Below are 16,740 nucleotides of genomic sequence, written 5' to 3'. Positions count from 1 at the left end.
GCTGGTGCAATCACCATAAACAAATGAGATCATGGCAGAGAAGACTGAGAGCCTCCGCTGGCCTTTAGACCACACTGTGCGGCACCGGGGACGGAAATTTGGCTGGAAAAGCTGCTGGATCGTTTTTTAGGCAACAAAAAAAAAAAAAAAAAAAAAAAAGGGATTCTGCTTTACAGCACAAAAAAGGGAGAGGGTGCTGTTCCTCTGGCAGAACGACAACCGGAGCTTTTAGAGTTTCTGATAATAACAGATGGTGGAAGGAAAAGCGTCCCAAGGGGAGGTGGGCACGGAGAACAGTGCTGTATGTGACAGGAAAACAGCGTGGTTTGTGGGTAATTTAGTGTTTGGGGAAAGACTTGCAGTGGCGTGAGATAGAGGTGATTTCCAGTAATTAAACTAATGTATCACGATGGATTTGACACGATCATAGAAGGCAGAAATAAAGCAGTGAAATCTAAAAAAAACTAGGTCATATATACGTGCTACCATCGGCGCCTCTCCACAAGTTTCCACTGCAGGATTATTCCCACCTAATCCTGACATGAGAGAGAATACATTTTCCTATATCGCTGAATTATTTCAACATTTTGCCATGAGAGAAGACTACATTAGAGGAGAACAATCACTTCGTGGCAGAATCTATATTCCGTGCCTATGTTACATGGAGAGTGTAAACGTAAAGCACATGATGGTCGGCCCTGGGCAGGAGCGAATACATGAATAAATAAATGAATAAACAGAAATCCTCTGGTGATGTGACACATTGTGAATTCAGGTTTGTTTGTTTTTTTTTAAATAAAACAAAAGAAATACTCACTCGTGGCTCAGTTGCACTGAATCTGCCGGTGTGAGAGGAACCTTTTTTGTGTCGTCTATGTGATGTATTTCAATAGATTCTTCAAGAAGCGATGCTCCGCTTTCTTTGGATAATCATCCTCTCTTTTTGTGTCATATCATGGTGGCAATGACATTCCTGAAAACAAGTTCCTCTCAGAGTAATCTACAAACCTTATTAACATCATTTAGTCTACAAGCACGCTGGTTTGGGGCAGAGAAATGTTGGTTGTGGTTAAAAAAAAATGCAACATGTAACCGCAAGAAGAAGACTTTGAATGAGTAAACGTAACCTTCAAACAGCCCAGTCACCACAGGTATGTTTAAATTTGTACATGTTGTACGCAGCATGTTAACATTTCTACAATAGTTTTCACATCTGGCCATCACAGGTTGGTGAGAAGGCTGCCAAGCCAGAGACCACTGTTCAAGACTGTGTTTTACTAGATATCCACTGTACATTTTCTAAACGAGTAAGTACCGAAACAAAACAAGTATTTTAAGCCACAACCAGGCCAGACACTGGGATCAGATGCTGACTATTAACATTTCGGCAAAACTATCATACATTCACATTTGTATGTGTCATCGGCTAAACATACTGACATTTCAACAAACCGTGTCGTATCATATTACATGTTCATGACTCTGATATTTTTGAGGGGGAGGCTGTTTCTTTAAGAAGGCCTCTGGACAATTTTGATCCTCTTTGTGGTGAAAAAAAGGAAATTATTGACTAGAAGTCAGAATTCAGTGTTAGTTATAATGACAAAATGACATTTTTGACAAGAAGTTGGGACATCATTAATGAGCATTAACGAGAAGGAAATGTCAAGTTTTAACTTATCTGTGGTTTGCAGAAACCTACATGACCAACATTTATTCTGCCGATTTGGTGGCTAGTAAAAATCTTGTTGCCATGAGTGGATACTGCAGGGGGAGTGATGTTGCAATCCTCCAGCAGCCTCCGGGCTTTTAACTCACTGACAACACCCTGAAAAAGACGAGATGTCAAAAAGAAGAGGGGTTTTCTTCTCCACAACCATCCGACGACCCGTTGAAAATTATCCCACGACCCCCAGATTCAGAACCGATGTCGTAGATGAACCAAAGATAAGTTGACACTGAACATCTCGCAGCTGTTCGGTTGGAATGAGTCGACAGACAGACTGATTTGTTGGTTAAAGAACAATCCAGGTGGAGTGACATTTCCTTCAAAAGGACTTTGAGTGGTACGTAATGTTTAGGAGAGAAGGTTGTTTCCCTGTCGACAGGAGAGTCAGTCTGAATAAATCACTGCTGAAACCCGTTCATGACTTATGACACAATGACAAGCTGACAACATAATGTGTGAGATGTTACAACAAGCTACAGTAAACACTGCGATTCCACCATTTTTTTTGTTTGTTTTTTTCAGGAATGTAACAGCATCAACAAATGTAAGAAAAAAGAAGAAGAAGAAGAAGTAGCAGCAATCAGCTGCTCTACCAGTTTTCATTAACACTGCGGCTGCCTTTGGCGCCTGTTTGCCCTGATTTGATCTTGAGTTCAATTTGATTTCTGTCTTGCTGTCATTGGTTTAACACTGACCAGTCCATCGGGGAGAGCAATAAAGTTAGTAATTCATCTCAGAAAAGGGCAGACCCAGCCAATCGCTAAATATAATCTGGAAGCCAGGCTCACTTTTGACCTTTGGCCTTTTTGGAAATGGGTAACCTTTGTCAGGTGACCCCCCCTCTGAATCCCCACAACAGCTGGGAAATGTGTCCGGGGTACATGAGTGGGAGAGACGGGGAGGTAGAAAGCTCTGCCTTCCAAAACCATTAGTTCCTACTGTCACGACGCCCTTGCACAAGGCAACTGCTCGAGTGTAAGAGCGTGCATGCTTAGCGGTGATGGGGTTCGAGACTCTTTTGTCCAGAGCTTGATGGAGAATAAGGCTGCCAACTGGCTCGAGAGAGGGTCAAAGAATCCGGCCCGTCTGCCAGAACAGGGAGCAGATTAAACCCTCCTCTTCCTCAACAGAACTGCCGTGAGGCCCAGCCACGTGCCGTCTGCAGGTTGGGCAGGAGACGGTGCTGGTGCTGGAGGTGGAGGTGGAGGGAAGCTTGATTATAATGATTGGCACCTGTGAAAGAGGGCTTGGGCAAGTGCAGGGACCATATCAAAGAGGATCAGCCGGGGCACAGTGTGACCTGACTGTTATTAGGTGCCAAAATGAAATGGTCGCTCTATAGCCCTTCAAGAAATCATTTAACCAGTCACAGCTGAGAGAGAAATACACGCATGCATGCACACGCTCACACTCATAAAGTCAGACAAACACACACACACAGATTGTACAGTAAAGACCAAAGGTGGCTGGTGTACATTAACCATGCACTGAAGGTGGGCGGTAGGTTGAGGAATCAGTTGTCGGGAACTGTGTTTGTCTACAAGCAAAGAGAAGCGAAGACATAAATCATGTGGAACGTTTCTGAACATTAGAATAAAAATGTCATGATTTAATACACAGAGGCTGTGACTGACTGACACCGGCCGAACGTGGCTTACAGCACCATTTTGTTTAAGGTATATGCTGGATTTAGATTATTCTGCTTTAAGTTCTGTCTTCTCTGGACTAGCTGCAAACTGGAGACTGTCTTGTCTTGTGCTAAGATTGTACAGCCGTGGCTGGAAATTGAGAATATCCTCGAAAATGTTCTATCCAAGCAAAACTCTTTGACCAAATCTGGTATTTTCCTCTGAAAGGATAAAGAGCTTTGATAGCCTCGCCATTATGGCAGCTGAAAGTGAAATCGTGAGGATCTCCCGTCACACTCCACAGTGGATCGATGAGGTAAATTCAGAAGCAGCCCACAGTTTTTCAAAAAGACTCTGGAGACATTTTGGGTTACTTACACTTACAGTAATTCATGCATACATACACTGATGGTTGATCAGGAGCAGCTGATTCAGTATCTTACCTAAGGACACTTAAACATGCAGACCAGGGGAATCAAACCAGACGCTGGCTCCACCGATGAGCCACAGTCGAAAGAATAAACACATTACTCTAAAAGGAAGCTACTGACTAAAAACTCACGGTAAATACAATACAAAAATGTCCGACGTCAGCCTGTGAAACTCTCTGCGTCTGCGTTGTGAAGAACGAGCAGAATAAAAGCAGAGGAAGAGAATCAGTAACAATAGTTTCACTTCTACAAGGTTGGAACATTTAACCATGTATATTTTTATATTTTTTTTTATCCACCAGTGTAAAAATAAGCTCAGTTGAAGACACTAGCTTTGCCAAAAGGGAGTTTGGCATCCGTCTTTACAAACTTCTCCGGTTCGTCCGTCCTCTCACCCTGCAGAGTCGATTCAGACGGTAAAATAAACTGTCGGGGATGGAACAGTTGTTAACGGGTCAGATGATCCGGAAAAAAGAAGCAACGTGAGCGGCACCGTTTCAGAATGAATGTCAAAAATGAAGATGCAAATATTGTTTTTTCACTCCTTCTCTGTCAGATAAACAAAACTTTATGTAAGAACTACAACCACATTCTGCGCTCGCCGCCTCTCTCAGAATAGAATTGGCCCAACTTCAGCGGGTCCTTGCCAACATATTTCTTTGCATTTTGTCTATTCTCCGTCTGGTAACAACAAGCCTAGACTTTGCTCCTCCGTCTTCAAATGGCCTACAGTTTGTTCATAACAAATATTTCCTGTCACTTAGCAGCACCCCCACACTCCCAGCGCACCCCCCCTTTGCTCATCAGCCATATCTCTGTTACCATTTCCTCATTTGTTGTCTCCACATTGGCCGAGCCCGCCGTCCCCTTGAGGGACCGCTTCACTCATGACTTCCACTGTTGTGTCTCGGCAGTCCTCTGCCTTTTGCACAAACATATCGATCACTTCCACCTCTCCTCCCTTGTCACCTTTTCTGTCCTGGGCTAAAAATACATTTTCACAACCAATCCGCGTCGCCGACGACCACCTCCAATCCTCTTCCCTTCATCCTTTGACCCCTCTCCTTGGGCTTTAATCCTTTTCATATTTCTATCTAAAATGTTTGTTTCATCAAAATCCATCTCGCGACCTCCTTGAGGCGCGGCGACCTTAAGATACTATCGATGTTGTCCCGAGGTCGGAGCATCTCCTGTGCATTTCGAGGCCGGTTTGGCACTTTGGATTCCCTCTGTGAGAGCCCACAAATGTGCCGTCTTCAAATAAATGCTGATTGCTGTGTTATTAGGTTCCTTTAGCTCATAAAAAACATGACAGCCCCTAGATGTTTACAGAGCCGGGCACTTTACAGGGGTCAATAAAAGGAAATTGCTGCTCAAAGAAGGTGTGTGAGTATGACTTAAGACGTACAAGTCAATCTGTGACCTGATCCAGACGGAAAAGGAGTAAAAGCACCTCCTTCTCTGCAGAACAGAGAAAGTCCATCGTCATTGTTTAATTGTATAGCGAGGCTCGGTACTGTTCCGCCCCCGAAAAGTGTCTCAACTCTGCCCTCGTTTACCCTCATTGATGAAATCTCACCTGTGATCCTCTTATCTCTTTGACAAGACTGACAATAACAAGCGCGAAGGTCACCGCAAAGATACTGCTTTGCTCTTGAAATAACAAGTTTGGGGCTTCATAAGGTTGGAGTAGCGGCAATAATGTCCAGATCAGTGGACCACACGCATACCCTTGGCAGTACAAGGAAGGTCTATTTGCTGGAGGCTTTTCGGAGGAAGGTCACGGCAGCAGAGGCCTCAAGTGAAGTGTCTCAATCACGGCAGCGCCGAGACGGGGGTCACCTGATGGCCAGCGCCGTCTGTTCCGGAGGGCACTTAACCCTGGATGAGTAGCTAATGGAGGGGAGTCATCCAGAGCAGATTCACCTAACCGATTTAAATAGGCATGCACTCACAAATGCATGGATAAGCATGGAACCGCTGAGTGCTGCCAAGCCAAAGGTGCTATTAAAGGGGGAACCAAAAAAAAAAAAAACTCAACCAAAAAATCCACGGGAGCTGTTGTTTTTTTGTGCGAGTGGTTTAAATTTAAGAAGCGTAACGTAAAGAAAGAATGAGGATATTTGAGAGTTTGCATTCAGATTTTAAATGTTCGATCGGGGTCGTCCGACGCCGACGACTTATCCGCGCTGTAGTCGACGCAAAATACATTTTTTTTTAAAAAAGTGAAGGGGTGGTGGATACATGCAGTAAAAAAAAAAACTCGACAACATATTAAATCTGATCGCGCTGTAACGAAAAGCGAGCAGTGATAATAATAAGCTCTGATGGGGCCCTCTTATGGCCCATCGATTTCCAATAGCTGAGATCATAGAAAAGCTGGGTGGGTAATTACACTGTGCAAGCAGAGGTCGTCCTGAGCAAATATCATTATCATCAGATTAGAATGAAAGGCTGGCGCGGGTCGAGCGAGCGGGGGTGAAGGAGACCCAGAGGAGACGCTTCTCGGCAACACATATTTGACCCTTCATCTGTCTCAATGTCCCCCCACCCCCCTCACTACCTTTGCTTCCCACCTCCAGGGGTCAGCCCTACATCACACTGACACAAACAAGGAAGAAGGCAGGTCACCGAGGCACAACCATTCATCAGGGAGAGACAAGGCAGATGATGGGAATGATGCCTCAGTGTCACAAAGAGATAAACAAGAGGACCTCACACTGTAGCCGGCTGAGAGCAGGGCGGCGATGGCGGCGGCGATGGTGGCGGCGATGGCGGCGGCAGCGACACCTGAGGGTGCAGGAAGCGTTCTCTGGGATAATCGATCGGAGGCTGGATTGTTTGTAAATGTTTGTTTTTTCTTTGGGTAAAATTCCTGACTGCGTGTAAAGATAGACAACATGGCAGCCGGAGGTGAAACATCTCGATCGCCCCCTGGTGGCTGGCTGCAGTACAGGTCGGTAACTTCCTCTCTCACAATATATTTAAAGTAAATAAACGTCAAATAATGAGGATTTCTGTCTTTTTAGGTTCTTCCACTCATGCTAATGTGTGTTGTTTTTCTTACACGTTTGGTTTAAATGTCTAAAAACGACTTTTGTTGAGTTGGTTTACAGTTCTCAAACCAGAGTAATCAACAGTTTTATTCAAGGAAACGCTGCATTTTAAACATTTCTTCATCTGTGAGTCACAGCAGATGTTTACAACAACTTTTATGATCACCAGCTACTTAATATCTGTTGCTTTGTTCTGATTGAGAGCCCCCTACTGGCAGAACTGATGTATTTGTGTTTAATTAGTTATCTGATGCTATAAAAAGAGGGTGTAAAGTCACGATTGACAGCTGAGTCTGGATCTAAAAATTATGTCACCAGCATATTTTGGCTTCATTTTTCCAGTTGGAGGAAGTCAAAAGGGAAAATAAAGCAAATAAAATATAATTTTCTAACAAATTCTTCAAATCAATCGTGCCGAACATGCTGATATACATAAATAACAGCTACTCTACTCTGAATGACTTGGATGTCAGAACATTGTGAAAAATGGCCTTTAACGAGTTCACAGAGCTCAAAGTGGCGTCATCAAATCGCTCGTGTTGTCCATCCAACGGTCCAGAATTAAAGGATAGTCCTTTCAAAAATGACAGAAAACATTAAATGTCAATGTTAAACTGACTTTGATGAGCTGGAACCAGGAAATGTTTGGCATTTTAGCTCAGTCATTGGCTTCAAACAGTTGTGAATCATCATAAACGCAGCAGATCGTCTGTTAGAGTCACTTCACCCCAAAAGTCAGACTTTACTTGGTGACCGGAAAAGTCTCCCGTACAAAGAGTAGTTTAAAGTTTAAATGTTTTAAATGAACCTACGTATCAAAAGTAAGAGTAAAATGAAATCATACATATATAATTACATGTAATTATTATATACACTGTAGGCAGTGAGTCACTAATTACCTGCCTGGCTGCTTATTAGATCCAATATTCAGCAGCAATGTGGTTTTGTTTAAATCCTTTTTTTTTTTTTAGATCTGTGTGTTTTTATTGCATTCACTCTTCGCTGACTGCGTGTCGTTGGGTCCATCAGTTATTCCAGTTATTTTTTTTTTTCATGAACAACACAACACGTGCGTCAAACATGAAGGCAGAACCCGACAGTGCATGGCCGGGTTTGAATGTAACTGTCAGGATCTGACCCTATCAAAATAAAACAGAAGAGAAGAGAGAAGGAGTCGGTATAAAAAATGCACATTTTTCAGAGACGCATACATTAAAAGCAGAGTTCTGTCTCTCTCTCTCTCGCTCTTCTTTTCTTCCAAGATGTCATTTGTGGTTCAAACGAAGTGTGGAGAGGTAGATGAACCATCCACACATGATTAGGTGGGAGGGAGTCCCAGCAGGCCCGCCTCACCTCGCCCATCTCCCTCGCCCCGGGTACTCCTCCACAGCCGAACCACCCCCCTCCAACACGCCAACGCAGGGATCCAGGGCGGCCCGGCGAGAGGTTGCGAGTGCCACTCTGACGAGCCTCTGACGTCTCTATCTGCGGCGCTCAGCGTGGGAGCTGGCCCGGGCCACCGACATTAACATAAACAAGGCGTGCTGCTGGGGTCCGCCTGTCAGGGGCTGTCACCGCCGAGGACAGAGGAGAGACGCCTCTGCATTAACCTCCGGGCTTATCTCGCTCTCTGTGCGTCCCACGAAAAAAAGTGGGGATTAGTGCTCAGTCAGGAATTGCTTTTGGGTTCTTGTCACTCCTGCACGATTATTGAACTCCCTCCTCTGTACTCAGACTATTATTCTCATCCTCCTCCGCCACCTTCCCACAGGGAGGGAATCCCTGGGGTTTTAAAATGGCCACCCGCGGGATCGGATCCTTTGATTGTGGTGACACCTCCGGCGATAAGTCGTCACTGCAGCGATTTCTGTGTTTACGTCGAGGTCGCGGGAAGAGCTGCGGGCTTTGAAGATGATTTGATGTCGGCGTCCAAAACCTTGAGAATACGACCTCACATGATGCACAGAAATGCTTTTTTTGTGAAGCTGAATCCAGTCACACTTTCAGAATAAGGGCACTGAAACTGCGTAGTTGCATTCAGGAAAAGATCGCTGTTCTCTTAAATCTTTCACGACTGACTTCCTGCTTCTCTCTGGACTCGTTCTCTGGTCACCTGGTTGTGATGGTCACACCTTGCTGGTGTCTAAAGCTCGTGCACACCAGTTTTGCGCCCTTGTTAGACGAACCGTCACACTTACACGCTGCCCTCTAGTTGATCGGCGTGTCTAATACCGTCTTTGCTCCGAGACTAGCTGCAGAATTTGATCTCGAAAGAGCCGCATGATTTAATGATTTTTTTCCCCCTCATTCAAGAGCTGAACGGGAATCGAGCTACGCAGGAGATTCTGGTAATTTCACGTTTTTGATCTGCTCTGGCAGAAAACGAACCCTTCCTCCACTGTCTGCCGTTGTTTCCACGAGCACTACGTGTTCTTCCGTGTGTTTCTACGACTCGTCCTTGTGTGTATAAGCTCCTTTCAAGCGGACAAACAAATTCAGCACTCGGCCTCTTGCATAAACTTTAAAAAAAAAAAAAGAAAGAGAGAGATGCATGAAAAATATACCGGAGGATAATTTGACTGGATTCAAAATGCGGTGGAGCTGAACAAACCCAGAGAAAAAGAGCAATCACGCCGGCAGCAGCAGCACGAAGCTCCACCAATTAAAAAGAAGTCATGGTCCAAAAAAAAAAAAAAAAAGAAAGATTTTCCAAACACTTCACTTTGTTCACGCTCAGAGTCTCACCTGTGAAGACACATCGTTACGAGCCGCACCTGATCAGAGCCGATAGAAACACATATCGACACCTGAGTCCAGACCAGGTGTGACACATCGAATCAGGAGCATCTCGAGCCTCCAACTCAGACGACTGGTAATGGCAAAATTAGAAAATAAAAGAAGAAATAAATGACTAATAAATAAGTAAATATGTCATTAAATGCAGCAGAAATCATTTAAATAAATAAATAAATTTGGGAAGCAGGGACACAGACTTTAAGCAGCTTTGTTCGTTGACAATCAGCTTCCTTATCAATCGATTATCAGTCGATCATCAATAATATATAAAGTCAACACCATGTTACTTGAATGGCAAACTACACAAAACACAACATAAAATAATGACTTTAAATGTCATTTTGTATTTTTAAAATTATAAATTACTCGTATAATTGAAGGAATTTTCTCATACTGGTATTTTATTTTGATATATTTGATAAGGACGTATATTTGCACTTGTTACAAGAAACTTTCTGATGTATTTGTGTCCATCACTGATTGTTGGTTACTATATTTTGCTTCTGTATATATTTGTTTGCGTATTTTATCTACTTTGTCCTCAGTTATTTTTATTTTATTCATTTATTTATTTATTTTCAAATGTATTTATTTTGGAGTGTATATATATAAAAATATACATATATATAAATAAAAATGTTTTTATTGCTAAATGCAAAGGGAAAAGATGGTAGAAATAGTTACGGAAATAAAATAATTTCAAAAATGTTTTAAATAAATTTTTTTGAATGTTATCTTTGGTGCATATTAATTCATTCACTGAGTCATTTATTGCTGTATATTTATTTTTGGATTTTGGTAGTTTCAGTCCTCGTAACTGTTCGTCCAAAGTTACAACTGTCTTGCGTCCAAACAGTCTCAGACAGCATCAGCAGAGTTGATCAAACAAAGTGCTCAGGACGAACACTTCCCTCACTAATACAAGGCTACCAGAGGTTCAAGTGTTTTTTTAAAAAACTGAATTGAATTTCTGTCAAAATAAACTTGTGTTCAATCTCTTTTTATCAGGACTTCTGCTGAGGGCAAAATTCTGTCTATTTATTCTGAATAGCGGTTGAATGAAAGGTTCTTTTGGGAAACACCGCTGATGCTGCTGTGGACAAAAGTGCTGAACAAGTCTGAGAAGAGATTTGTGCGAAATCGCTGCTTCTGGGGTCAAGAATGAACTTTCAGACTTTGTTGAGGAAGTTGAGAGTTTCTTTTTGTTGTCTGTTCACCGACGCTGCTTTATATTTCAAGCTAACTTTTTTTTTTCTCTCTGAGAACCAGAAGAGGGCTGATACATCGACAACAACATCTTTCTTTTTTTCAGGCGTCTCCTGAACTTTCAAGTAAAAACTACTCCAGCGCTGCCTGAGGATTCACTCAGCAGGTTCCTGACATCCCCGTGTCGGTTTGGTTGGCTGATTTCTGTGTCCTCCAGCTCGGAGACGGCGCGCAACACATCAGCGTCACCGACAAAGATGTAGCGCGAGAGGTAAATATGCTCCAGCTCGTCCGTGATGAGCACGGGCTGCTTCACAGTCGACTTCTTCCTCGTCTCCACCCTCCTCTTCCTCCGCCCGTATTGGCGGCGCAGGCTCACGGTCGACCAAAGACGGCGGCGTTGTGAGAAGCCTAATCCATATCTCCAGACCTCAGGCCTAATCAAACAGACCGAATGTAGGGGAGCAGTCAATAGCTGCTTAATTACTAACGAGAGTAATGACAATAACAATCACGTTCCTTTCTGGCTGACGTAATTAAGGGAGGCATGAAAGGCATACCGAGGGAGAGCAGCCTCCAAGCAAGGCAGCAATTAGGGCAGGAGTTGTGGAGGCAGCTTGTGGCGAGGAGGCGAGCTGCAAACCTCAAGCCGCCTCGGCCTCGTTCTTTCGTCTAACACCTTGTCCTCCTCTCAGGCATCAGTCTCATCAGTCTGGTGCCGTCCGCTGACAGCGACGGGCTTCATTATATCCGTCCTGCCCATCGGTGCTGCGAACTCTGTGTTGTTCAACCGGCTTTTTTTTTTTTTTTTTTTTTTTTCGCAGCGCGTCGCTGGCGGCTGCCATGTTTAATGACCCTCCTCCTCCTGTATCCAGCACTCAGTAGGCACAGCGTGAGACGTGGGGAAACACTCAATTTCTGTAATGGCTTGAAATGGAGTAAATATCACTCGCCCCCCCCCCCCCTCCTCTTCCTCCTCTTCCTCCCCCTCCTCCTCCTCCCATCATCCTCCTCCCCCCCTCCCGCATTTGTTACTCATTCAAGCCCCGTTATCACTTGCTGCCTAATTTCCTGGTGCACTGACAAAGGCAGAGGGCGTTTCCATGGAGAGGGAACCCTTGCGGTTTTCCGTGCTTCTCTCAACTTGGCACTCTGTTCATTTCACAGCAATTATCCTGAGTCATTCCACACATTCTGCCACAGAACTCAAGGGAAGGACCTTTCAGCTAATTGCTTTCAAATGGAAATAAAAAATAATCACACGGCTACTTTGTCAAAATGACTCCTGTTATGCAGCATTTGGTATGGGGGGGAAATTGATGTGGGATTCTTTTTTAATGTTCCCATTTACAATGCCTCCCGCTCCATTTCCAGATGAAAAACCTTTCTTTCTAATGCGTTGGGGATGAAGTCTTGACATTGCACGCACCCTGATTCTTCAGTTTTCTTCAGAATTCCAACACGTTCGCCTGGACAACTTCTTTAAAGTCGAGTTGATTTGGTTTTCTACGCCTCGGATGTATTGGGGCTATTTTTTTTTGTCTGTCAATGTGTATAAATACAGATTTCTTATTTAAATGAATATTTAATGATGTGTTTCACAGTCACTGACTCCATTTTTTGTTTACGTGACTTCTCCACAAGTCTGCAAAGGAATTCTGCAGGGTTTCTTTTCCTGCTAATATCCAGGAAACACAGAAAACATAACGATTTAACTGTGTGCTGCACGCGGTAATTAAAAGTCTGGCCACATAAATCATGAATGAGCTGCCAACACGAGTTCAATATGCATCTGAAATACAAAATATGTCGGCCAAACGACTGTAAACAATGATTGAAATGCAGCTGCTGTGAGGAAACGGGCCGCTTGAAGAGGCACCAGGTCTGAAACGCTGCCAGCGGTCTGCGATGAAGACGCGTCTATTGTACACCAGGTTCAGTCCGTGGAGATCCTCTCTTTGTCCGAACAACAAGAGCCCTCGACGCTTTCATTGTGCGATCTCACAGCTTTATGTTGTCATTCATGCGAGGATATTACACCGATGATGAAAATGCACAACAATCAACTTAATTTGATTGGGGTTTTTTTGTTTCTCAATCTGAGATAAAAACCTTTAATTGTCAAATGTTTGGTTGAAACATAAACACAAGTTTAGAGAAACAATCGGGAAAAGCAAATAAGAGTCCACAGACATGCTAGCAGCTCTGCAGTGTCGTTGTTTACATGCTGGTGTGTCATCTTTTAGCATGCTAACATTCGCTAATATCCCTAATTACAAAGTACATCAGAGGAAGATGTGAATGTCATTTATTTTGCAGGTACTTTTGCATTGACAGTATAAAGTATTGAGGGATCTTTGGGGCTTCCACTCCACTGGTTTCAAAAAGAAGTCTGATTGTATGTAAGCTTATGAGAAAAAGACCCTACTTCTAATGTGATTTATGACCTCAGCACTCAGTTTCCTAATGAGTTTACAGGCTCAGTCACTAGTTTTTATTCAACACAGCATGATTAGAATATTCTCATCCTCGCGCCAACAAACCAAGATGGTGACGGACATGATACGAAGCTGGAGGCTTCGAAACAGCAGTCCACAATGGACGACATCAAGCTGGGTTTACACTTGGTGTTTGGTCATAAACCATAAGTTTTTACTGAATAGTTTTCCAGCTCCAGAGGTTTAATTCGACACCAGAAATATGAACCTCACGGTGGAGCTAAAGAAAAGGTCAGGAGGTCTCTGAGGTCTTTAAGATTCATCGTTGAGGAACGAATGTCTAGTCAGAAAACAACCAATCCATCTCGTAGATGTGGGGACATTTCACTAACAAAAAAACAAAAATGTCAACCTCACGATGGCGCTAGAAGAAATGTCACCAAGTCAGTAGGCTTCGTCTCTGGGGACCATGAATGTCAATGCAAGATTTAGTGGCAATTCCCCTCAAAGTTGTTGGGATATTTCCGTCCGGACAAAATAATGTAATGGACCAACCAAATGTCATGCTGCGACTGTGGGTTAATTTAAACTCCCCATCTTCCTCTTTTTCTGCCTCCATGCTCCAGAATAATTTTTATACACCCCCCCCCCAGAATTTTCCACTCAGCTTTACACTCTGCGAGCTCAGTCTAGCTGCAACTGAGGTATCCGCCAGCCGAGAAGAAAAAAAATATATCTGTCAATACATATCAACCGCTGTAATGTGAACTGCGGCAGGCTATTCTTTCGGGTTTAGCGAGCCTCATATTTTTGGGTGTTTGAAGGCAGGCAGGCAGGCAGGCAGGCGGGCAGAGTGGAGCTGATGCGTTGACGTATGGTGGGAGGCAGGAAGAGGCAGCTGCTGTTCATCTCCATGAGAGGAAGGCCACTCTGAGAGGATGAGTGGAGAGGGGCCTTTCAGAAGATCTCTGAGTCAGAGCGAGTGGGGAGGCATCAGGATATTATTAGGGAGGTGTGCCTGCTGCCCTGCTATTATGGCTGAAATAAATGGCTCTGCTGCTTTAGACCGGAGATCCACCTGCCTGCCCTGTGTTGTTTCATCAGGTGTAAAACTCATCTGATAATATTCAACCTGTAATTTCCGTTCTGATTTTAGAGTTAATGACACTTCTGACTGTTGTGAACGAGACAAAGGCCACCGTTCGTGTAGAATAACGTAGCTGCTGGTGACATTTGTACTTATAATATGGCAGAAATGTAGAAAAACGACGAGACGTTCCACCAGAAATCCACACATCAACGTCAGGTAGATTTTCATCAGCAGTGGATGTTGTTGAATGATGTTTTTTTCAGATTACTGTTCCATATATTACCCGTAAGCTAGCAGGCGACGGGTGCGTCTCCTCCGTGGATCGCTGTTGCAGTCAGGTTGATAAACAGGAGTGAAGATAAATCCACTTTTTAATCCCAAAGGTTTGCCAGCTATATTTCCACATATCAACCTGTTTCCTGTCTAAAACAACTGGACCTCTGTTATATATTGTGCTGAGTTGTGTATTTACATTATTCCAAATGTTTCAAACAATGTTCAAAATCCAAATCCACAAGTTTACGTCGCTGTGGTTCTAATTTACATGAGCGTCTGAGGATGGAAGTCTACCAGTGCTGGTTGTTGAATGTTGTGTTTACAGTCAGATAATCTGTTTTAACTCACATCACTTCCTGGAGTGTTAATCACCCCAAACAGCCGGGTTTCTTTACTGCAGATTAGCCGTAAACTAGCAAACAACCACATGCACTTAGAGCCTGTGTGTGTCTGTGTGTTTGAATTCAGACAAACCTCTCTCCTTGTAGCGTTCATCAAGAAACATACGTTTCCCCTCCGGCAACATCACAGAACATAAACACCTGACGATCACTGCTGCAGTCAGGTTGATCGACAGGAATGAAGATGTACAAATATTTACTGACTGTTATTTGCTTCAGCATATTGACGTGTCTTCTGTCAAAATATTCAGGTAGGGAGGGATTGTTATCGTAGCTAGTAGCATTAGCCACGCAGCCACATGTCAGAGTAGCCGACTCTGCTTCGTCTTTCTGACATCTTAGATTAATGCCACTGCTAGGAACTGGGGATTGATTAATGATATTACTGGTTGAAACTGGTTGATTCAAGTATGCACATGTAGTGGAAAAAGGAAGAAGACAGAACTGGAATTGGATATAAAAACATGGAGAAATGTGTTTTTGGTGCATACTTTGACCATGGATGTGATCTAAATTTGCTTAAAAAAGGCATTTTTTCGTTTCAGCCTGACTTTAAAAAGTAATCTCTGAGTTCCGCTTGAATGGCTCTGAATGGGCTCCGGATCAGAATATCTGGCTCCTGACCCGGCTCTCTCCTCCAGAGCTGGCCGGCTCTGATCATCTGACCAGCTGCTCTGCCCTCCTGCTCAGCCCAGTTCTCTTTTCCCTAGCGACGAAATCACATATTGTGCGTTTAATAAAGTCAAGAATACAGACTTCAGTCTTTGTCTGACGCCGACTGCAGTTAATTCTGTTATTTCCTTGTCTTCAGGTTTGACTTTAGTATCCTGACACAGTTACAACATTTAACAGAGCCTCCAATAAAAGACAAACAAGTGGAAGCCTGCTTTTTATTCTCTTGAATTCCTCAGCCGACTGAGGCTCGACACACTCCGTATTATCTCAAGTGAAACAGCCACACTGCACTTAATCTCTAGTTTAAATGCACTTAAATAAATGATTAAATGTATAGCGCAGCAACCGAAATGTCACTGATGAGCTCCTTTTTGAAGCTTTGTGTAAAACATAAAGGCAGAAAACGAAAATGTTAATGAATTGTCTGAGGAGTAGAAGATCAGAGGAGCCAAACGAATTTCATATCACACCTAAAGACCTGGCATTTAATTAAAGTGGCCTGAAAAATGGCTGCCTGGTTGGCTGACAACAGTTTCTCTTGAAGCAAATTAAAGAAATCAATTACTGCCGTGTGAAAGTGTAATGCCAGCACACTGGAGCCCCACAGCGCCACAATGAGACACCAGGCCAAGGTGGGAGGGGGGAGAGAGGAGCGAGGAGGAGGGCGCCTCCGCCGCGCCACATCTGACTGGCTCGGCTGCAGAGTTTATCACGTCAACCTGTTACAGGCAACAGAGCCTGAAAGGGCCCACGCGCTGGAATGAAGCCGCAAATCAAGCCTAGCTGCCTCCACAAGCCTGAGCCTCCTCCACTCTGCTCCCAGCTCTTACTCATCCTCTCACCTCCCTTCTTCCCTCTCTGCGTCTCACAAACATACACAGTGCACACATATGGTTCGCATGCTACCGCCACGGATATCTCAGGGTAAAAATAATGGTTGTTTACTACATGTTGCTTGCTCATCAATGCTGGCAAACTGATTAAATGCAAAAAAACATCCCTTTGCAGGCTTCG

This window comes from Acanthopagrus latus, chromosome 23, assembly GCF_904848185.1.
Source record: "Acanthopagrus latus isolate v.2019 chromosome 23, fAcaLat1.1, whole genome shotgun sequence".
Taxonomy (NCBI): Eukaryota; Metazoa; Chordata; class Actinopteri; order Spariformes; family Sparidae; genus Acanthopagrus; species Acanthopagrus latus.
This window is presented reverse-complemented; position numbering follows the sequence as displayed.